General features: G+C 41.5%; 1 long non-coding RNA gene across 1 annotated transcript; it reads left to right on the forward strand.

The window, feature by feature from the left end:
- Positions 1 to 1,933: 1,933 nt before the first annotated feature.
- LOC125376169 lies at positions 1,934 to 23,169 on the forward strand. The gene is made up of 9 exons (XR_007219080.1): positions 1,934 to 2,267; positions 3,300 to 3,491; positions 11,579 to 11,780; positions 12,536 to 13,414; positions 14,982 to 15,242; positions 16,616 to 16,800; positions 17,534 to 18,207; positions 18,714 to 19,647; positions 22,406 to 23,169. It is a non-coding gene; the product is annotated as an uncharacterized LOC125376169 (long non-coding RNA).
- Positions 23,170 to 23,566: the final 397 nt, after the last annotated feature.

The raw sequence follows: 23,566 nt of genomic DNA on the forward strand, positions 1-23,566 counted from the left end.
ATACATACATCCTTGAATGCTTTGGTCCTTGGTCGTTAATTGTCACCAATACAGAGTATCTAGAAAAAATCAAGCATTGTGAATTAGGTTTGGAAACGAACGCTGTACTCGGGGGAAGACTTCACTTGTTAGAAATGTAAACAAAGCAAAATTCAGATTTTACACAGTGTAACATTTTCTCCTATTTTGACAGAAATTTCAAAGTTTCCGGCTTGCGTGACGTCATGACTGACGCAAAATCACGCACAACCACAATATTATTTCATGAAAAATATACAAACAAATCACAGAACGCAGATTCTCAATGTTTCTGCTTACCTACATGTGACAATTCTCGCACAACCTTCACTTTTCATATCTTATGAAAATGTGCGTGAGAAAAATAGCTCGGCATCCTGCAGGTAATCAGGGTAGATAATTAAGAACCAGATATTTGGTCTACAGGGCTGTCACACACACATCCATATATGATCTAGTGGAAATTGTATGCATATTTCTCAATTTGTACTGTTTATTTTTTTGTCTGTTGTTTAACTCGACATTCCAGCTATATGAGGGCAGTCTCTAAATAATCGAGTCTGGACCAGACAATCCAGTGATTGACATCATGAGCATTGTTCCACGCAATTGGTAACGATGGCATGCATCAACCAAGTCATCGAGCCTGACCACCCGATCCCGTTAGTCGCCTTTTACAGCAAGCATGGGTTTCTGAAGATCTATTCTACTCCAGCCGGATCTTCACGGGTTTCAATTTGTACTGAATCTCCATGCTTCAAACTTTTGATGCAACATTAAAACCATGATCATTTATTTAGAAAATCTATGCCACACTGAGAAAAACATTAAGCTTAGTGGCTCAGTAGATTTATAGCAAACCAAAATATTTTTGGCACTTAATTCATATCAAGATTGCCATTAGTATTTAAACTAAAAGTTTCTTTTTCTGCATAGGGTCAATATTTTTTTCTGTTTACTTCTGTTGTCTGTTCAATTTCTGTCCACACCCGCCACCATTAGTCAGGTTATGTCACATCCTATAATTTCTCCACATAATGCAGAACCCTTTTCCATCACACAATGAAAGCTAAAATTTGTGGTAACATAAATCCATTGTTCCTTTCAAGTAAGTGAAACAGGGGCCTTTTGATTGAAAATATTTCTTTAAAGTTTACTGGTTTTCAAGCCAAGCTGAGATTTGATTTGATGCCACTGTGTTCTGAGTGTTCTAACATGCAAGGACAAAGGCAATGACGTCATGTTTTTAGCTCTGACGTCAGCATCTTCAGGCCGTCTCACTCTCCTACCCAGAGTTCCATGCGGCCGGCAGCCAGCTAGCATAGTACCTCTGCCACAGGCCAGCGCCATGTGACGATTCGTCACATCTTTCACATTCCATTCAAGATATTGTATATGCTTTTCATCCGTTTCATGTTTGACAAGTCTACACATTTTCATAAACAAATGTCAAAGAATGGTTAACTTTCATTGAGAAAGTATGCAAATACGTAAAAATCTACTTGTTTTTGCGTAGTTATCCTATGTTTACATTGGTTGTACGGCTCCACGTGCTGTCATCGAAGCCCAACGGAGAGCTAGCGACACGGTCACTTTGATGCATAAATATATATTGTCATGCAACTCACTGTCGCAGTTGTAGTAGCACATCTATATAATTATGCAAAACAATATGTAAAGCGCCCCCAAATACTTGCATTAGTCCGTTCTATACTGATTTCTGAAAAAGCGCGTTTGTTTACAAACAAGAGAAAAGTCCGGACACGTGATATGCAAATTAGCCTGTGGCAGTGGTGTTATGCTGAGTCACCACTGCGACGGAGTGTGCAGGCCGTCTGTGAAAGATTTAGAGTAAGATTTGCTCTTGGAGGTTTCAACCGGACTGGTTTCCTTCTGTGTGTGGTGCAACGAGTTCTTGGTACCAGTTTTAATAAGCTCCTCGCATCGATGTATCTTTACCTACACATTTATACAGTATCCATACCGCGAGTAGCATGCAAAGTAATGGAGCTTTTTGTGAACCGCATGGAAAACTAGTTCCACGCTATTGTTGCGTCCCAAACGGGGCCAAGCTTTCGCCCCGTGTCAAGCGGCCAGCGCAGTTGCCATCCAACGCGACCTTGAACTTTCTTGAACCATAAAATGGCGGCCAGGAAGTGATTTTTAGAAATGTTATTGATGATATTTGCTGTCTTATAAGCGAAATATGATGTGGCATGGGATACGTTATTAGCCCGTGGATACATAAGGTAGTATCTTCACTATTAATACTTTTAAAAGATATTTTGAATGTATAAATTAACTTGTAGACACGGATCTAGCAAGAATTGCATTCGAGTGCACCAACAGGCACCATGCTTATTGTTGTCAATCCTCTCTCCTCTCAGGAAATAATGGAGCAATGGTTGTTGATGTATTATGACCGCTGATTGTGAATGAACTGCATTATTTTATCCGTAGAGTCACCGTAAGTGTATCCAGCGTGAATTTGGATTGTTTTGACTTTTTCTCAGAAAATACACAGGGAAGCTGAAACTCGGATGATCGCTCTAATATTGCCAGCCAAAAGTCACGCATGCTATTTTTAGCCATTACCCGTGTGTTATTTGTTCAGATAATTTGAATATATAGAAGTGGCCATTGACTATAGTTTGGAAAAAAACAGGCTTTAACAGTAACCATGGTAACTTTGCATATAACATATATATGATCTATTTTCATGTCTCTGCTTTGCCTCAGTGATATCTTATGATCTTTAAAAATGTTCTTTTAAAAATAACTGAACACAGCAAGCAGTTACATTGATATAATATGTAAAAAGACATTGTGATTGAGAGCTGTTCCTGCTTGTAGAATAGTCAAGACATAAAAAATGGTAAACAATACCCTTGAGTACACTTTGATCTAGCTAGTACCATTCCTTTTCTTTTCAGTCAAGCACCAGTCCAGCAGAGCTTATTCTGGAATGACACGCTGATGATGAATCTCTTATTAGTTATGTTTTCGCTGGCAATGTCGATTGCTTGTGAGGCATTCTGCCCAGGCTTCTTCCTACTTGTTATTGCTGTTGAGTTGTATGGGCCATCCATAGCAATATTTATCTCCCATTCGTTGCTCATATGATTAACTTCCTTCACTAATTCTACTTTTTCAGCCATATCCTGTGTAAAGTTCAGTTAGTGGACTTCGAAGAATGCAGTCACAGAGCTGTGTTACATGCTTCAGCCATCTTTTCATTGTTGCATACCCTCCAAGTCATCTTTGCTTGACTCTCGTTTCAGGTCTTGCTTGTGCTGGCTGCAGTAGGACACAACAGCCACAGAGAGGTAGAGATGCTGTCACAGCCTGTTGTCGACAGCCCAGTGCCATCCAACCTCGACTTGGTAACCAGTGAGAAGTCTTCAGCACTCATCCTAGTGACAGTCATGTGTATCTGGGGTGGAGAGGCACTTTCTGACTTTTCAGATTGAAAGGTGAGACCTTTGTTCCAGGCAGTGTGGCCCTTGCGGAATTGTGACTTGATTCTCTTGCGACTGACTTTCATCACGATTGTTTTATTAGAAACTCTCAAGATCTACACATCTTGTGCCAGCAGTCCAAATTGCAGTTGAGCTGTTCACACAGTCTGACACTTTTGGGTGTATTGCTGAGAGTGGTCACAGCTGGTGGCTTCGCTGCACTTGATTGGCTGTACACAGCAGGGGCGGTCGGGTCGCCCGGTAGTTAAAGCGTTGCTCGTCGCGCCGAAGACCAGGATTCGATTCCCGACATGGGTACAATGTGTGAAGCCCATTTCTGGTGTCCCCCTCCTTGACATTGCTGGAATATTGCTCAAAGCGTCGTAAAACCATACTCACTCACTTACTCACTAACTGTGCATAGCTACCTGCCCAACTCATCAGTTTAATGAGTAAACTCAAGGCTTTTATAGGAATGAACATTTAATACCTTCAATTTTCATTTTTCTTGAAAAATGTGGACTTTAATTCAATTATTTTGATAAAAACATGCATGTATGTATTTAAAATAGGCAAATGAAATACAGAAGTGGTTTACTGGACTAACATTGGTTCTTTGCTAGATGGTGGATCCAGGCTGATAATTTTGCGGTTTTAGTGGCAAGTGGCGGGTCGGTCAACAGAACAGCCTATGACCGATATTAAGTATGGTGGGCTGTCATGTCACTGTAGATAACAAAGAAGGAAAGTAATTGTGGTTTGAGGCTTATGATCTCTCTCTCTCTCTAACACACACACACACACACACACACACACACACACACACACACACACACACACACCATCTCACCTCTCCTCACCCCACCCCCCCATGTGTCCATACCACCACCCCACCCATCCCACCCCACCCCACTATGTGGCCATACCAGCACCCCACCCCACCATGTGGCCATACCACCACCCCACCCCACTATGTAGCCATACCACCACCCCACCCCACTATGTAGCCATACCAGCATTCCACCCCACCATGTGTCCATACCACCACCCCACCCCACGATGTGGTCATAACCCCTCCTACTCCATCCCACCATGTGGCCTTACCAGCACCCCACCCCACCACGTGGCCTTACCAGCACCCCACCCCACCACGTGGCCATACCAGCACCCCACCCCACCCTGAAGCCATACCCCCTCCCACCAAACCCCACCACATGGTCATACCAGCACACCCCACCCCACCATGTAGCTATACCAGCACCCCACCCCACCATGTAGCAATACCAGCACCCCACCCCACCATGTGGCCATACACCCTCCCACCCCATCCCACCCAACCATGTGGCAATACCATCTGCCCATCCCACTTTGTGGCCATACCACCACCCCAGCCATCCAACCCTACCATGTGGCAATACCAGCACCCTTCCCCACCATGCAGCCATACCCCCCACCCCATCCCACCATGTGGCCATACCAGCACCGCACCCGACCATGTAGCCATACCCCCCACCCCATCCCACAATGTGGCAATACCATCTGCCAACCCCACTATGTGGCCATACCCCCTCCAACCCCATCCCACCCCACCCCACCCACACCACCCTGTGGCTATACCCTCCACCCCACATGAACATGTAGCCATTCCCCCTCCCACCAAACCCCACTAAGTGGCCATACCAGCACCCCACCCCACCATGTGGCCATACCAGCACCTTGTAGTCATATCACCCCACCCCACTGCACCTTGTAGTCATATCACCCCACCCCACTGCACCATGTAGTCATATCACCCCACCCCACTGCACCATGTAGTCATATCACCCCACCCCACTGCACCATGTAGTCATATCACCCCACCCCACTGCACCATGTAGTCATATCACCCCACCCCACTGCACCATGTAGTCATATCACCCCAACCCTCACCACCATGTAGCCATATCACACCACCCCACTGCACCTTGTAGTCATATCACCCCACCCCACTGCACCATGTAGTCATATCACCCCACCCCACTGCACCTTGTAGTCATATCACCCCACCCCACTGCACCTTGTAGTCATATCACCCCACCCCACTGCACCTTGTAGTCATATCACCCCACCCCACTGCACCTTACTTACTTACTTACTTTGGAGATTTAACGTGCGCTTTCTGACTGATGCGTATTTCGCACCTTGAAGTCATATCCATCTGGGTTACGGGTAAGAATATAGGTCCCCAGCAACCGATTCTTGTCGTAAGAGGCAACGAAATGGATCTGGTGGTCAGGCTTAGTGACTTGGTTGATTGCATGTCCTTGAATCTCCTTTAAGTTTATCGATGCTCATGGTGTTGACCACTTGATTGCCTGATCCAGACTCAATTATTTACAGACACCGTCATAATTATAGCTGGAACAGTGCTGTGACAACACCCATACTAACCTGAAATAGCCATAAAAAGATAACTTTAGGTATATGTCTACAAGAACATACACCCTCAAATGTATTAAATATTTACTTTTCTTTATAGATAAATTTGTATATCATTTGTGAGTCTTATGTCACTATAGATCTGATAGATTGTACTATCTTTGTGTCTTAATCTAGTCATCAAGTATGTTGAAAGTTCTTGTATTCAGGACATGTTGTATTATATCCTGACACCCTGAAGGGATTTGGGGTTACAACTGACCAACTCAGTGGCCAGGTTGATAGACTGTCGTAACCACAAAGCGTGGGCCGTTACTCGTAATATCAATCACTAGATTGTCTGGTCCAGATGTGATTATTTACAGACTATTGGAATATTGCTGAGTGTGTCGTTGTACCCACAAAGCGTGGGCCGTTACTCGTAATATCAATCACTAGATTGTCTGGTCCAGATGCGATTTATTTACAGACTATTAGAATATTGCTGAGTGTGGCCTGTCGTCGTTACTCGTAATATCAATCACTGGATTGTCTGGTCCAGATGGGATTATTTACAGACTGTTGGAATATTGCTGAGTGTGGCCTGTCGTTGTTTCTCATAATATCAATCACTAGATTGTCTGGTCCAGATGCAATTATTTACAGACTATTGGAATATTGCTGAGTTAGGCCTGTCGTTGTTTCTCATAATATCAATCACTAGATTGTCTGGTCCAGATGCGATTATTTACAGACTTTTGGAATATTGCTGAGTGTGGCCTCTTGTCGTTACTCGTAATATCAATCACTAGATTATCTGGTCCAGATGCGATTTATTTACAGACTATTGGAATATTGCTGAGTGTGGCCTGTCGTCGTTACTCGTAATATCAATCACTGGATTGTCTGGTCCAGATGGGATTATTTACAGACTGTTGGAATATTGCTGAGTGTGGCCTGTCGTTGTTTCTCATAATATCAATCACTAGATTGTCTGGTCCAGATGCGATTTATTTACAGACTATTGGAATATTGCTGAGTGTGGCCTGTCGTCGTTATTGGTAATATCAATCACTGGATTGTCTGGTCCAGATGCGATTTATTTACAGACTATTGGAATATTGCTGAGTGTGGCCTCTTGTCGTTACTCGTAATATCAATCACTAGATTGTCTGGTCCAGATGCGATTTATTTACAGACTATTGGAATATTGCTGAGTGTGGCCTGTCGTTGTTTCTCATAATATCAATCACTAGATTGTCTGGTCCAGATGCGATTATTTACAGACTTTTGGAATATTGCTGAGTGTGGCCTGTCGTCGTTACTCATAATATCAATCACGAGATTGTCTGTTCCAGATGCGATTATTTACAGACTATTGGAATATTGCTGAGTGTGGCTTGTCGTCGTTATTTGTAATATCAATCACTAGATTGTCTGGTCCAGATGCGATTATTTACAGACTATTGGAATAACGCTGAGTGTGTCCTGTTGTCGTTACTCATAATATCAATCACTAGATTGTCTGGTCCAGATGCGATTAATATAGACTATGTATATTGACCTGATACATCATAGGATGGGTAGATTCAGATTACAGGGTGTCTTAAGGGTGTTTTGTGTTGTTTCTGGTTAAAGTCCTCCTCTTGAGATGGGTCAATAGGTCAAATAGACTGTGTATACTGACCAGATACATCATAGCATGGGTAGATTTAGATTTCAGGGTGTCTTCAGGGTGTTTTGTGTTGTTTCTGGTTAAAGTCCTCCTCTTGAGATGGGTCAAGTTGTCAAATAGACTGTGTATACTGACCAGATACATCATAGCATGGGTAGATTTAGATTACAGGGTGTCTCCAGGGTGTCTTAAGGGTGTTCTGTGTTGTTTCTGGTTAAAGTCCTCCTCTTGAGATGGGTCAAGTGGTCAAATAGACTATGTATACTGACCAGATACATCATAGCATGGGTAGATTTAGATTTCAGGGTGTCTTCAGGGTGTTTTGTGTTGTTTCTGGTTAAAGTCCTCCTCTTGAGATGGGTCAAGTTGTCAAATAGACTGTGTATACTGACCAGATACATCATAGCATGGGTAGATTTAGATTACAGGGTGTCTCCAGGGTGTCTTAAGGGTGTTCTGTGTTGTTTCTGGTTAAAGTCCTCCTCTTGAGATGGGTCAAGTGGTCAAATAGACTATGTATACTGACCAGATACATCATAGCATGGGTAGATTTAGATTTCAGGGTGTCTTAAGGGTGTTTTGTGTTGTTTCTGGTTAAAGTCCTCCTATTGAGATGGGTCAAGTTGTCAAATAGACTATGTATACTGACCAGATACATCATAGCATGGGTAGATTCAGATTACTGGGTGTCTTAAGGGTGTTTTGTGTTGTTTCTGGTTAAAGTCCTCCTCTTGAGATGGGTCAAGTGGTCAAATAGACTATGTATACTGACCAGATACATCATAGCATGGGTAGATTCAGATTACTGGGTGTCTTAAGGGTGTTTTGTGTTGTTTCTGGTTAAAGTCCTCCTCTTGAGATGGGTCAAGTGGTCAAATAGACTGTGTATACTGACCAGATACATCATGGCATGGGTAGATTTAGATAACAGGGTGTCTTAAGGGTGTTTTGTGTTGTTTCTGGTTAAAATCCTCCTCTTGAGATGGGTCAAGTGGTCAAATATACTGTGTATACTGACCAGATACATCATGGCATGGGTAGATATAGATTACAGGGTGTCTCCAGGGTGTTTTGTGTTGTTTCTGGTTAAAGTCCTCCTCTTGAGATGGGTCAAGTGGTCAAATAGACTATGTATACTGACCAGATACATCATAGCATGGGTAGATTTAGATTACAGGGTGTCTCCAGGGTGTCTTAAGGGTGTTTTGTGTTGTTTCTGGTTAAAGTCCTCCTCTTGAGATGGGTCAAGTGGTCAAATAGACTGTGTATACTGACCAGATACATCATAGCATGGGTAGATTTAGATTTCAGGGTGTCTTAAGGGTGTTTTGTGTTGTTTCTGGTTAAAGTCCTCCTCTTGAGATGGGTCAAGTTGTCAAATATACTGTGTATACTGACCAGATACATCATAGCATGGGTCGATTTAAATTACAGGGTGTCTGAAGGGTGTCTTAAGGGTGTTTTGTGTTGTTTCTGGTTAAAGTCCTCCTCTTGAGATGGGTCAAGTGGTCAAATAGACTATGTATACTGACCAGATACATCATGGCATGGGTAGATTTAGATTACAGGGTGTCTTAAGGGTGGTTTGTGTTGTTTCTGGTTAAAGTTCTCCTCTTGAGATGGGTCAAGTGGTCAAATAGAAATTGTATACTGACCAGATACATCATAGCATGGGTAGATGTAGATTACAGGGTGTCTCCAGGGTGTTTTGTGTTGTTTCTGGTTAAAGTCCTCCTCTTGAGATGGGTCAAGTTGTCAAATAGACTATGTGTACTGACCAGATACATCATGGCATGGGTAGATTTAGATTACAGGGTGTCTTAAGGGTGTTTTGTGTTGTTTCTGGTTAAAGTCCTCCTCTTGAGATGGGTCAAGTGGTCAAATAGACTGTGTATTTTGACCAGATATATCATAACATGGGTAGATTTAGATTACAGGGTGTCTTAAGGGTGTTTTGTGTTGTTTCTGGTTAAAGTCCTCCTCTTGAGATGGGTCAAGTGGTCAAATAGACTGTGTATACTGACCAGCATGACCAGATATATCATAGCATGGGTAGATTTAGATTACAGGGTGTCTTAAGGGTGTTTTGTGTTGTTTCTGGTTAAAGTCCTCCTCTTGAGATGGGTCAAGTGGTCAAATAGACTGTGTATTTTGACCAGATATATCATAACATGGGTAGATTTAGATTACAGGGTGTCTTAAGGGTGTTTTGTGTTGTTTCTGGTTAAAGTCCTCCTCTTGAGATGGGTCAAGTGGTCTAATAGACTGTGTATACTGACCAGATACATCATAGCATGGGTAGATTTAGATTACAGGGTGTCTTGGGGTGTTTTGTGTTGTTTCTGGTTAAAGTCCTCCTCTTGAGATGGGTCAAGTGGTCAAATAGACTGTGTATTTTGACCAGATACATCATAGCATGGGTAGATTTAGATTACAGGGTGTTTGATGTAGCTTCAGGTTAAAACATTGTCTGGACATGGGTCAACTGGTCATATAGACTGTGTATACTGACCAGATACATCATAGCATGGGTAGATTCAGATTACAGGGTGTCTTACAGGGTGTTGATGTAGCTTCAGGTTAAAACATTGTCTGGACATGGGTCAAGTGGTCATATAGACTTGTACAGTGACAGGTAATTGTGGTTTGTGTATGAGCTCTGTGAATTAGGTAACGAAAGTTTTGTTCCCTGGCTGATTTATGAAATCTATCCTTGATGACTTGATTGGTGCTCATACCATCAATCACAGGTTGGCCAGGCCCAGAGTTGGTTACTGACTGGCTGTTGAGGTGGAATATAAATGACATGCACTTAGATTTTGTCAGATGCTGATAATTGATTATTTTTGAAACCGCGCTAGGTTGAATTTGGAACAGAACGCGCAGCGCCTGGTTTCAAATGTTAAATTTAGCGCGGTTAAATCTACAGGTAACCTAGCTCTACATTGAAAACACAGTATATTTATCTCCATTCTACCATGACTAAATAAAACGCAAACTCTTTGGCATGAGCAAATATACTGAGTGAAGCAGCATGGGTTGAGTCCAGTGTTTTGAGTGGGTTATCGATCTGAAATAAAAAGTCACCGAACAAAATATGGTGCTGTATATACTCAAGCAGTTTGTTTACACTGTAAAACTTCACTCGAACATATGACAGGCATTGAAAGCATATAAGCATGGCAACTTGGTAGGCTAACATGAGGTGGGCATCCCTAAAGAAAACAAATCATATATAGAAAAGTGCCAAAATTCCAAGCTCTCTATTGTCTCCAAAACATAAATACATTTCCTTTGTAGATTTCTAACATGTTTTCTGCACGAAATGTATTGCCGCACATCCTTTGAATATTGTAGTAACCGCATCTGTGCATTTTGTAACCTGTAATTGTAGATATAATAATTTAAATATGCCTTCCGACAATGACTGAAAATAATACTATTCTATAAATATTAGCTTCCGAGGTGATGCGGCCGTCAAACCAGCTGTTTCAATCAGGGGGGTGTATTGTAATTTAATAGCCTCTGATTGACCAATCAGAATCAAGTAAATTCCAAATTCATGGTAGAATTCTTATTTATGACAGGTGATAACAGTTAAATGATAACATTAGTTAGCCCAGATGACAAATCTACTCAGATGACAAATCCGCCCAGATGACAAATCCACACAGATGACAAAACTACTCAGAGGACAGATTCACCCAAGGGTCCAGTACCACCTGACATCCACCAGTTTCTACCAGGTTTATGAGTGGCGTTGCTCCAGACAACTGGTTGATATGTCTGTGAGTACGAAGTATGCTGCCTCAAAGTCATCGCAGGTCTGAGGGTTTGTTCCAATAACTCATAAAGATGGAGATGTCATGTAGCTGGAATATCTGCGACTGTGACAAACAAACAACAGTATCTGAACTGTAATTCGCAACATTGGTAGAAGAGTAAGCTCCCTTTGGTCTGTTGTGATGAGGAGGATATTTGAAATTATTGTCTTGACCCTGACCATTATTTTGTATTTGTTGGATCACAGATTGTCAAAGTCAGACGTCTGAGTTGGGAACAGCCTGGATCAGCTGCACATTGGAAGCCCGCCCCATCGCCCAGACATTAAACCTTTCGGTGGACTGTTTATACCGGAAGAAAAAGATTGTGTCTTCGGAGTGGTCCCTACATCCCCAAGTCTCCTAGTGGATAATGATGAGTTTGGACACATGGCAGTAACTATTTCCATGGTAACATTGTTTTTTGCTACATCTCTGCCAGGAGAATAACTTCAGACTTGATACGATTGAGGGATGCCAATCCGTTTTAGCATCATTCCTCCAACATGATGGACTCTCCATCGGCACCCATCCAGTCAAAAATGGCCTCATGAAGTAATTTCAACTGAAGTATATAAAAATGCCCCTCACATTTTCCAAAGTGGAATCTGCTTAAGGTCCTGTGTGCTTGTATAGAGGCACCCTATGAGCCTACAGGCGTCTGCAGGCGTCGAAGAAGACTCCCTAGTTTGCTTGCCATGGCAACAGTGACTTGAGTGTCTGAGCTTCATAACTCACTCACTCACTCACTCACTCACTCACTCACTCACTCACTCACTCACTCACTCACTCACTCACTGTTGTTTAGTGATGTGAGGGGAATGGGAGGTTTAACATTACATTCAAGATTATTTCACTTATATAGCAATGTGCATGGATGTGTGTGTGTGTGAGTATGTGTGTGGCTACTTGTACTAATCTGGTGTCCCACTGAGATACCATTTCGCGCTGTTACATGAACTCGCAACTCACACACAGTATACTGACTCTAAGAGGACCAGCTCTTGGTTTAGCCCCTTATTGCCTTGCGCCAGGCAGGGTAACAACAAGTATCATTCTTCAATGTCCTTGGTATGACACAGCTTCATATCAAACCTCCGGCCTTTTGCCCTTCGGGCAGACGCTCTATCCTAGTCCCATTATGATAGATATTCTTTTCGTTTCAGTTGTTTTATTCAGATGATGACTTTCAACAAATGGTGACATCAATAAATGACAATGCTAACATCAAACAGCCCCAAGATCCTGACCACAACAAAGGTGACTGGCACGATGTTACTGTGGAAGAAATGAAAGCTTTTGATGGTGTCTTGATGTACATGGATGTTGCCAGGCTTGACCAGCTGTAGCTGGTAACAGTGTCCAGGAACTGAAGTATTTTCTAGATCCAGATTTGTGCAGATAAGTAGGTCCTCACCTGTCAGTGATGACACACCTGTGCCAGGTGACAAATTGTAATAAATCAGATACATTCTTGACAGTATGAGAGCAGCATTTAGAGTCATTACAACCTCCACAAGCAAGTGTCAGTGGACAAGGCGATGGTTCCTTGGGCCTTGCTGGGCAGGTAGTTGTCAAATTGTGTGAAAACATAAGGAACAAGGGTCATTTCATCTACACAGACAACGTTATACCAGTGCTACCTTTGGTGACTTTCTGTTGCATTTAGAGTCATTACAACCTCCACAAGCAAGTGTCAGTGGACAAGGCGATGGTTCCTTGGGCCTTGCTGGGCAGGTAGTTGTCAAATTGTGTGAAAACATAAGGAACAAGGGTCATGTCATCTACACAGACAACGTTTATACCAGTGCTACCTTTGGTGACTTTCTGTTGCAGAAGGACACGAATGGCGGGCTACCCCGCTGTTGATCTCCCTTCAGGTTGAGACACAAATCACCTGCAGAGAGGGACCATCGACTGGCGAGCTTGTGGGGACTTTGTTGCTGCCATGTGGAAGGATAACAAGGTTGTCTTCGACCTTAGCACAGCGCACTCTCCTGAGGAAGACAGTTTGACGGCCAAGAGGAGGAAGAAGGACGGCAGACGTAAGATCCTTCCCAGCATTCCATGTGTACAGGATTATGGCAAGTCTATGGGAGGGAGAGATAGACTCAACCAAACTAAACACCAAAATAAGACAAAAAACACTATGAAGTGGTATTGACATATTGAGGGAACTTGCCATATATAATGCTTATCTCATTGTTAGTTTTTTGTTTAACACTTCACTCAGCCATATTCCAGCCATATGGCGGCAGTCTGTAAATAATCGAGTCTGGACCAGACAATCCAGTGATTAACATCATGGATGGTTGCGGTCACTGGCCTGTGCCTGCAGGGAGCTATGACACCCGGTGTCTGGTTTGTGAAAAGATACACAAGGTATTTTCAGTCCAGCATCCAGGTACAGAATATGCTGACAATCCATTTAAGGGAGCCAGATCATCAACGATATGCTGGAAGTGCAGTGTCCCTCTGTGTGTGAATCCCTACAAATGATGCCTCGTCAACTACCACACCAGTGTGCAGTCTTGGCGCCGATATCTGTGATTAACCTCCTTCCAGTCTGGTCCTGTAGCGTAGCATCCAAGTAATACATTTAGTTGTTATTTGAGTCCCGGTGACAGCAGGCTCAGTTTTGAATGTGATACATCTTCTGTCCATGAAAATTTGCTATTTTATATACCATTGTTTATATATATATATATATATATATATATATGTGTGCGTGTATGTATGTGTGTGTGTGTGTGTGTGTGTGTGTGTGTGTGTGTATGTATGTGTGTGTGTGTATGTATGTATGTGTGTGTGTGTGTGTGTGTGTGTGTGTGTGTGTGTGTGTATGTATGTATGTATGTATGTATGTATGTATGTATGTGTGTGTGTGTGTGTGTGTGTGTGTGTGTGTGTGTGTGTGTGTGTGTGTGTGTGTGTATGTGTGTGTGTATGTGTGTGTGTATATGTATGTATATATTTATATGTATGCATGTGTGTTTGTTGATGCATGTCATCATATTCAATTGCATGGATCGATGCTCGTGATGTCAGTCACTGGATTATCTGGTTCAGACTCGATTATTTTCAGATCACTGTCATATAGCTTGAATATTGCTGATTGTGGCATTAAACAAACAAACAATCCAAACAGTCTCCCTTTCTTTCAAGGATGGCATGATTTTTTATATATATATCAGAGTAACCTGATCTCAAATACAAAATCGTAGAACCAAACAAGTCATCAAAGTGTTTTTGTTTTTTTTAAAACATTCATGTTAAGTGAAGAATAATCAAAGGGAGATAATCCACACATTAAACACCTGTCAATCCACTTCCAACAGTCACCTAGTATTTGAAAACATATTAATTTGCATTGCCTGTGTATGATATTGGATAGTACACTGATTTATTTCAGCCTTTTGTCTTTTTTCCTCTCTTTTTTTTCTCTTGTCTCACTAACCAAGGTTAACGAGATGATATTTTTGGTGTGTTACAGCTGCAAAATATGAGCATTTATTATTCTAGGTTCAAATATAGCATTCATATTACTCAAAAGCATTCATATTTCAACTATTCAACAAGAAAAACTGTAAAAATCCTTTTTTATATATTCAGGTGAAGAATACTGCCACATCCAAGGGAGATAATCCACTGTCACTGCACGTGCCGATCAAGCTTCTTCAGTAACCAATGCCTGGTGATCAATCCAAGGTGGATAATCCACTTTCAGGGCACCTGCTAATCAAGATTCATCAGTCACCTATGCCTCTAGGTTCTACTACCCCAAATCAGAACCAGTTGGGACAGTGCGGTTTTCGTAGGGAGCCTTCAGTGCAGATCACGAAATGTCTGCAGGCTGTGATTGGAGGATATTGTGTAAGATTTTTATGTCTTTTAAATGTACAACCCGTGAAGATCCGGGCTAGAATAGGTCTTCAGCAACCCATGCTTGCCGTAAAAGGCGACTATGCTTGTCGTAAAAGGTGACAAACGGGATCAGGTGGTCAGGCTCACTGACTTGGTTGATACATGTCATCGATCCCAATTGCGTGGATCAATGCTCATGATGTCGATCACTGGATTGTCTGGTCCAGACTCGATTATTTTACAGACCGCCGGCATATAGCTGGACTATTGCTTAGTGCGGTGTAAAACAACAAACAAACAAACAAAATTAAAAAATTTAAATGTACATCCATACAGTTATCAAAAGTGACCATGTTTTTTCTATATTTAGTACTGTCTTTCTTAACATGATGACTTACGCTGAATGTGACCACAGCTATTTTCAAGTAGGTGACATTTGGTGCGAAAACTTGGGGTAGTGTGTTTAGCTTCCGATACTCGGAAAAGGAACTGGGTAAGCTAGTCATTTGTTTGTTTTTATTACTGCTCTAAGGCCAATCTGTGCACACACATACAGGTAATAGCTGTTGAATACTTATTTAATTTTTTTTTAAATATAACGTTACTGTAGAAGTCTGTGGGACAACATTTGGTTGTGTGTAACCTGTAGGGTGAGTGCACGTTTCAGTTATTCATACTTTGTAGGCTTTCCTGTTTATAAGTCACCATGGATACACATTGGCATGAATGAGGAGGCAAATTTAAAATAATGACAGTGAAGTTGGGGACATTTTGGGTTGATTTTGGATGGCCTGGAAATGAATGTTGCTTCGTATTGTGGTCGAACTCATCACGAGCATACCAATATTTCTTTCTGTTAGGTGCTTTTGTGTGAATAAATGATGCTATTTTTTATTAAGTTTCTTAAAACAGACTTATTTTTCACTAATGTGAGACCCCCTCCGTGGTCTAGTGGTAGAGCGTCCGCCCGGAGAGCGGAAGGTCCAGGGTTCGATCCCGGGCCGCGTCATACAAAAAGACGTTAAAAGATTGTACTTGTTACCCTGTCTGGCGCTCGGCATTAAGGGGCTAAAACAAGGACTAGTCGGCTGGGAGTCAGTATATTGTGTCTGAGTGGGGTATACATGTTAAACTGCGGCATGGTATCTCAGTGAGCTAGCACTATAAATCGGCATCAGTCCGGACTAGTACAAGCAGCCACACACACACATACACGTGCATGCACGTCGCTATATAAGTGCAATAATCTTGGACCTCACCTCACCTCACCTCACATCACTAATGTGACTTTCAAATAATTATTTTTTCCCCTCAAGAACTGTCTCCTGGCTGTTATATCCAAAATGGTTTGACAGTTGATATTGTCTCAACACTGTTTTCAGCTTTTAGCATGCCTGATGTTGACTGGGGAGGTAGATGTGCACTCATGCAGAAGAAATAGAAGTTTTCACATCCAATTTGGCTTTTGGAGAAGCTGATCTTAGTCTGGTCTTGGCAGTGTGTGATCGACAACCCTTGTTTTGCCTCGCTGCGCTCTATTACCTTGAAGAAGTTGTGGAACTTGCAGGTACATTAAGTACATTTAAGAACCCCAGTCCACTTGAGGCCCCTCTGTTGCTCACTATAAAGTGCCATAATAAGATCACCCTCATGCACTAGAAATTTCTGACAGTGCTCCCTTAATGCCTCACTGTGCAGTTTATCAGTTTGCAAACATGAAGTAAGGGCTATACACCAGCCCCAGCTATTTTCAAGTAGGTGACATTTGGTGCGAAACTTGGGGTAGTGTGTTTAGCTTCCGATACTCGGAAAAGGAGCTGGCTAAGCTAGTCATTTTTTTGTTTATATTGCTGCTCTAAGGCCAGTCTGTGCACACACGTGCAGGTAATAGCTGTTGAATACTTATTTATTTAAAAAAAAAATGTAACGTAAATATAGAAGTCTATGTAAAAACATTTGGTTGTATGTAACCACTCGTGACCAATCCAAGGGAGATAATCCACTTTCATCGCAAATGCCAATCAAGCTCCTTCAGTAACCTATGTCATCTTGTGATGATAAAACATTTAAATCCTATTGTATGCTATACGATAATCTTCTAATTTATTACAACCTTTTGTGTTATTTCTCATATTTACTTACCTTGGCTAACGAGTTTACCTGGCCCAGCAAGTATACTTCTACCATTACACCCCTGTTCCGTGGTTCCATTGAAAATATAACACAAAAAGGTAAAACAGCAGTCATATTACAGATATCAAACATGTATTACTTGACAAATATTTTATTTTTTGTTTGAGGTGAAGCAATTCCACACCTCCATATCAGTTCTCACCTGTGCAGCGCCTTGATCATCTTCCGGAGGCAAGGGAATTAACTGACTATAAAAGTCCAGTTTCCACCCTTGCCGAACTATGTTGGAATTTCGTGGCTGGATCATAGCCCCACCAGTGGCTATTACAAGTTATGTTCCTTCTGTGTCCCTCCAGCTGACCAATCAGTTTCCTCCTCCCTCTCATAGCACTTGCATTTGCTTCAAACAATATGGCTGCACATAGTCAAGATGATCTGATCGATAATCAAGATCTATATTGTAATAAAATGGGTCTTGCCTCGCGAAGCGCATCAGATAATTGGAGTACCATGATTAGAAACATGAAAAGATTTGGAAAATATCTGTCAACATCCAGTTGACAGTACACATGCTTTGGAAATCCTGCAGTCGAACAAATTCTGCACTTTGAATCAATGTTGTTTACGAACCTAGTTTCTTATGCGATTTTGATTGGACTATGCAAAGACTTGTTAGTCTAGCCATAATGGAACTCCAGAATTCCAGCCTAGTTATACAAGTGTTGAAACTGGGCTTTTATAGTCAATTAACTCCCTTGTTTCGGGAAGATGACTTTCCTCCTGCTGTTCCCCGAAGATCAGAAGACACTATTTATTTCCTGTTATCACATTTTCTGTTACAGTAAATATCCTTATAGCTTCCTATTCTGAAATGTTGTCTGTTTTTAACGGATCGTTTACCTGTAATTACCTTTAATTAAAGAATGGTAGAAATTAAGATATCTATTCATTAATTTTCAAATACTCCACAATCTTGGCATTGCAGTGATAAGTAGCTTGTTGGTATTGCCACAAACATAAATATACCAGAACTGTTTAAAGAAAGGAATAGTTTTCTTTAACAAGTCCCTGGGAACTTGGTGTACTGGCATTCAATGGCTGTGGGAACTTGATGTACCAAGGGAAATAACTCTGGTTGGCTTGTGTTGAAAGAGTTAGAGGTGTTTGCGCTGTTTCTGGTTAAAGGTTCTATTACACTATATCAGAATCAGCTGTGCCAGAGCCTTTCGTAGATGTAAATGTTGACCATTTGACATGTCATTACTTACTGGGATTTCTTGTATGTTTTAGCTGTAAGTACTTTATTATGGCTTTTGCTAATCTCATCATCTATTTTTCCTTTTGTAGTGACAGTGCACCCAAGCCCTAGTCGAAGTTGACTTTGCTGGACTCCCGCAGTTGATGAGATGAACAGCACTGTGGGCTCTTCCATGGAAGTTTCGAGCAAAGGTTGTATCACGAGGTAATGACCGAGCATTGCCTTGTTTGTTGCTTCACACTGTTGACTGTTGAGGTTGGTTTGGGTCTTCTCCATCAGGTTTAGGGCCGAGAAGAAAGTTGGTGTATTGTCTCAAATTTTGAAAGTTTTCTGACTTTGTCACCAATTTTGAAGTTTTTATCCAAATATTTACTGTACAATAACAAATTTTGCTTCTCCCCTTTGCAAACCATTGACTGCTTTCTGTTTTTTGTGTGATTCCCCATATAACATTTTACAATAGTATCAGAAGTCTAGGAGAGAGATTTCTTCAACCTTGGCAGGTCACCTGCATGACCTGAGTAAGCAGCTGAAAACTCACCTGCACATCTGGATGCACAGTCTACAGAAAATGTATTTGCCAAGTTTTGTTTATCTTGTTTGGTTCTAGGTATCCACAACAAATTTAGAATTTTTAATAAACTTTCTGTTGCTGGCCCGTTTTATGCCCTGTATGGGGAAAAGTTTGTCGGCAAACATCCATTTCACCTGCTTCATTAATTTCAGAGTGAGCTGCATTTTCAGCAACTGTTGTCAAATTCCTCCTCAATTTGGTCTTTCCTTAAGTCCCTGAAACACTGCAGTCAGCTGTTTTCATTTCCAATTCATTCTGACATGTGCACATCAGATGTGCAGTCTGGGTTGTTTACACAAGAAATATTGTCAACTAAACTGTGCTTTAAACAAAGTTTTGGTTTTGTGTTTAAAGCCAAAATTTGGTGGTCACCTGTCTCGATCTCAGTGGCCACATTGGTTACTTGAGTGGCTGGCTGAAACACAGTGGATTGTTGTACATGGCATCAGGTGACAAGCTTACATTATTTAAATTTATTCCCCTGTATTTATTTATTTCCCTTATTTCCACCCTCCATCTGCTTGTACAGTCTACAACCAACCAACCGACCAACCTTTGTGTTCTGAAATTTAGCTCTCTACATGCCTGGACCCGTGAAAATCTGGGGTAGAATAGGTCTTCAGCAACCCATACTTGCCATAAAAGGCGACTATGCTTGTCGTAAGAGGCGACTAACGGGATTGGGTGGTCAGGCCCGCTTACTTGGTTGATGCATGTCATCGATCCCAATTGCGTGGATCGATGCTCATGATATCAATCACTGGATTGTCTGGTCCAGACACGATTATTTACAGACCGCCGTCATATAGCTGGAATATTGCTGAGTGCGGCGTTAAACAACCAACCAACCAACCGACCAACCAACCAACCAACCTTTAAGGCCAGACTGTGCATACCTGGCTGTTGAATGCCCAGTTATTTTTTAGAAAGATTTAAATCTACAATAGAAGTCTATAGGAAAACATATGGTTGTGTGTAACCGAAAGTCATTCCCTTGAGATGGGTCTAGAGGTCAAATTGACTGGGTATAGTGACCAGAAACACCATAGCATGGGTACACTTCGAATACAGTATGTCTTAAGGGTGTTTTGTGCTTTTTCTGTTTCAAGTTATTTTCTGGAAATGGTCAAGTGTTCAAATAGACTGTGGTCTTAGACCAGACTTACACGGATCCAGAGGGGGGTCCCCTCCCTTTTCAGAATGCTGCATCCGCGCTTGCCAGCTACATCATAATTATCAAGTGTAGATTGGGATTACAGGGTGTCTTAAGGGTGGTTTGTATTGTTTCTGGTTAAAGTCATTCTCTGGAGATGGGTCAAGTGGTCAAATAAACTGTAAAGTGACCAGATACATCACAGCATGGGTGGATTTAGATTACAGGGTGTCTTAAGGGTGGTTTGTATTGTTTCTGGTTAAAGTCATTCTCTGGAGATGGGTCAAGTGGTCAAATAAACTGTAAAGTGACCAGATACATCACAGCATGGGTGGATTTAGATTACAGGGTGTCTTAAGGGTGGTTTGTATTGTTTCTGGTTAAAGTCATTCCCTGGAGATGGGACTAGTGGTCAAATAGACTGTAAAGTGACCAGATACATCACAGCATTGGTGGATTTAGATTACAGGGTGTCTTAAGGGTGGTTTGTATTGTTTCTGGTTAAAGTCATTCTCTGGAGATGGGTCAAGTGGTCAAATAGACTGTAAAGTGACCAGATACATCACAGCATTGGTGGATTTAGATTACAGGGTGTCTTAAGGGTGGTTTGTATTGTTTCTGGTTAAAGTCATTCTCTGGAGATGGGTCAAGTGGTCAAATAGACTGTAAAGTGACCAGATACATCACAGCATTGGTGGATTTAGATTACAGGGTGTCTTAAGCATGTAAGTGGTGCAATAGACTTGTACAGTGAACAGATCCGTCATCAAAGCATGTGTAGATTTAGATTACAGGGTGTCAAAACGGTGGTTTATGCGTTTTCTGGTAAAAGTCACCTTCTGGAGATGAGTCAAACGGTCCAAAGAGACTGTATATTGGCCAAATGCATCATTGCATGTGTAGATTTCGATTACGAAGTGTTGTTTACATAGCTTCAGGTTAAACACATTTTTCTCGAAACACACACACACACACACACACACACACACACACACACACACACACACACTTGGTTGCTGATTCAGTCTGTGCCCAACACTTGAGTCAAGTAGCACTAACTTGGCTCAAGTGTCATGTTTGATACATTTTAGTGTTATCTTCTGGACTTTTATTGGCTGAGCCTACTAGACTGAACAGCACATTACTAGACTCGGGCTTGGGGCCAGTGGCTAAAGTTGCAGACTGTGCTCATCTTGCTCTTGATCTTCCTTCATGGTAACCAATAGTTCCAGGGTACTCTCTTTGTTACAAAGTTTTAGAATTTAATATTCTTTACTTGTGTAAATATTTAATTTTCTCGATTTCCATGGAAACAATTTTGACGTAGTCTCAAAAAGTCGGTGTCGTTCCTGGAGCATAACTTCAAAACTGTGAAAGACTTTTCATCCAAACCTGGAACATGCATTAACCAAGGGCTGAAGTGGTGCCTATTGCTATTTAGGAATTTTTCAAAATTTGATTTTCCCCTGTTTCCATGGAAACAATTTAAACGTATCTGAAAAGGAGATTGGTGTCATTTCCGGGTACAACTAAAAACCTGTTCCACATTTTTCATCCAAACTTCGTACGTATATTAATCATGGGCAAGAGTGGTGCCTTTTGCAAAAATATTAATTTTTCCTCTTTCCATGGCAACAAGTTTAACTTTGACTCTGTTCATAGTGGTGTGTTTGTCTGGACCATAATTCTAAAACCTATGGGTACTCTTTCTTGAAACTGTGCCAAATGGTGCCATTTGCTATTTAGGGGCATTTAGAATTTTGTATTTTTTCCGTTTCCATAGCACCAAGTTTAACTTTGACTCTGTTCATAGTGGTGTGTTTGTCTGGACCATAATTCTAAAACCTATGGGTACTCTTTCTTGAAACTGTGCCAAATGGTGCCATTTGCTATTTAGGGCCATTTAGAATTTTGTATTTTTTCCGTTTCCGTAGCACCAAGTTTGACTTTGACTCTGTTCATAGTGGTGTGTACCTGACATAGAAATTCAAAGTTCCCAATCCAATTCCATGGTATTGTTTTGAGACAGATTAGATTTAATTTCTCTTTTCAAGTAGGATTTAACAATGATTAGTTCATTGCTGGGACATTGCTAGAACATCGCTAGGGCATTGCTGAGACATTGCTGGGACATTGCTGGGACATCACTGGAACATCGCTGGGATATTAATGGGATATTAATGGGACATTGCTGGGACATAGCTGGGACATTGCTGGGACATAGCTCGGACATTGCTGGGACATAGATGGGACATTGCTGGCACATCGCTGCGACATTGCTGGGACATTGCTGGGACATCGCTGGAACATCGCTGGGATATTAATGGGACATAGCTGGGTCATTGCTGGACATCGCTGGGACATTGCTGGAACATCGCTGGGATATTTAATGGGACATCGCTGGGACATTGCTGGAACATCGCTGGGACATTGCTGGAACATCGCTGGGATATTTAATGGGACATCGCTGGGACATTGCTGGGACATTGTTGGGACATCGCTGGGACATTGCTGGGACATTGCTGGGACATACTTAGCATGGAGGGGATCATCTGGGGCTTTTAAATATGGCGTTGAAATCAACCCATAAATGGTCAAATTCATGGATTAATAAGAATAAATTTGTCCATTTAAAATTCAAATTCTGCCCTGTTTGTTTTTCTTGTTGACCTCAATACACAAAACACAAATGGCTCCATCATTAAGCAACCACCATTTGGTTTTTATACCACCGGCATATAATGCGGGGGGATATAGCGATCAGCCAGTCTGTCTGTCTCTCTGTCTGTCCGTCCGTAACCATTTCCTTTCTGGGGCAGAACTAAAAAACAATTCAGTGTATTTGATCGAACCTTGGCAAATCTATCAGTCACATACTGAAGTCATGCCTTTTGCTATTTAGGAACTTTAGAAAATTTTATTTTTTACGTTTACATGGCAACAAGTTGGACTTAGGTTCTGTAAGGGTGGTGTTCGTTTCCGGAGCGTAACTCAAAAACTATTAAATACTTTCTTACAAAATTTTGCATGTCTACCAGGCACAAACTGAAGTGGTGCCTTTTGCTATTTAGGAATTTTATAAAATTTATATTTTTTACGTTTCCATGGCAACAAGTTGGATTTAAGTTTTAATATAGGGTGGGCTCACTTATGGAGTATAACAAATATACTGTTGAATATTTCCTTGCCAAACATTGCATGTCTATATATAAAGC

The sequence above is a fragment of the Haliotis rufescens genome, unplaced genomic scaffold (genome assembly GCF_023055435.1).
Source record: "Haliotis rufescens isolate VD_foot unplaced genomic scaffold, xgHalRufe1.0.p SCAF_10, whole genome shotgun sequence".
Taxonomy (NCBI): domain Eukaryota; kingdom Metazoa; phylum Mollusca; class Gastropoda; order Lepetellida; family Haliotidae; genus Haliotis; species Haliotis rufescens.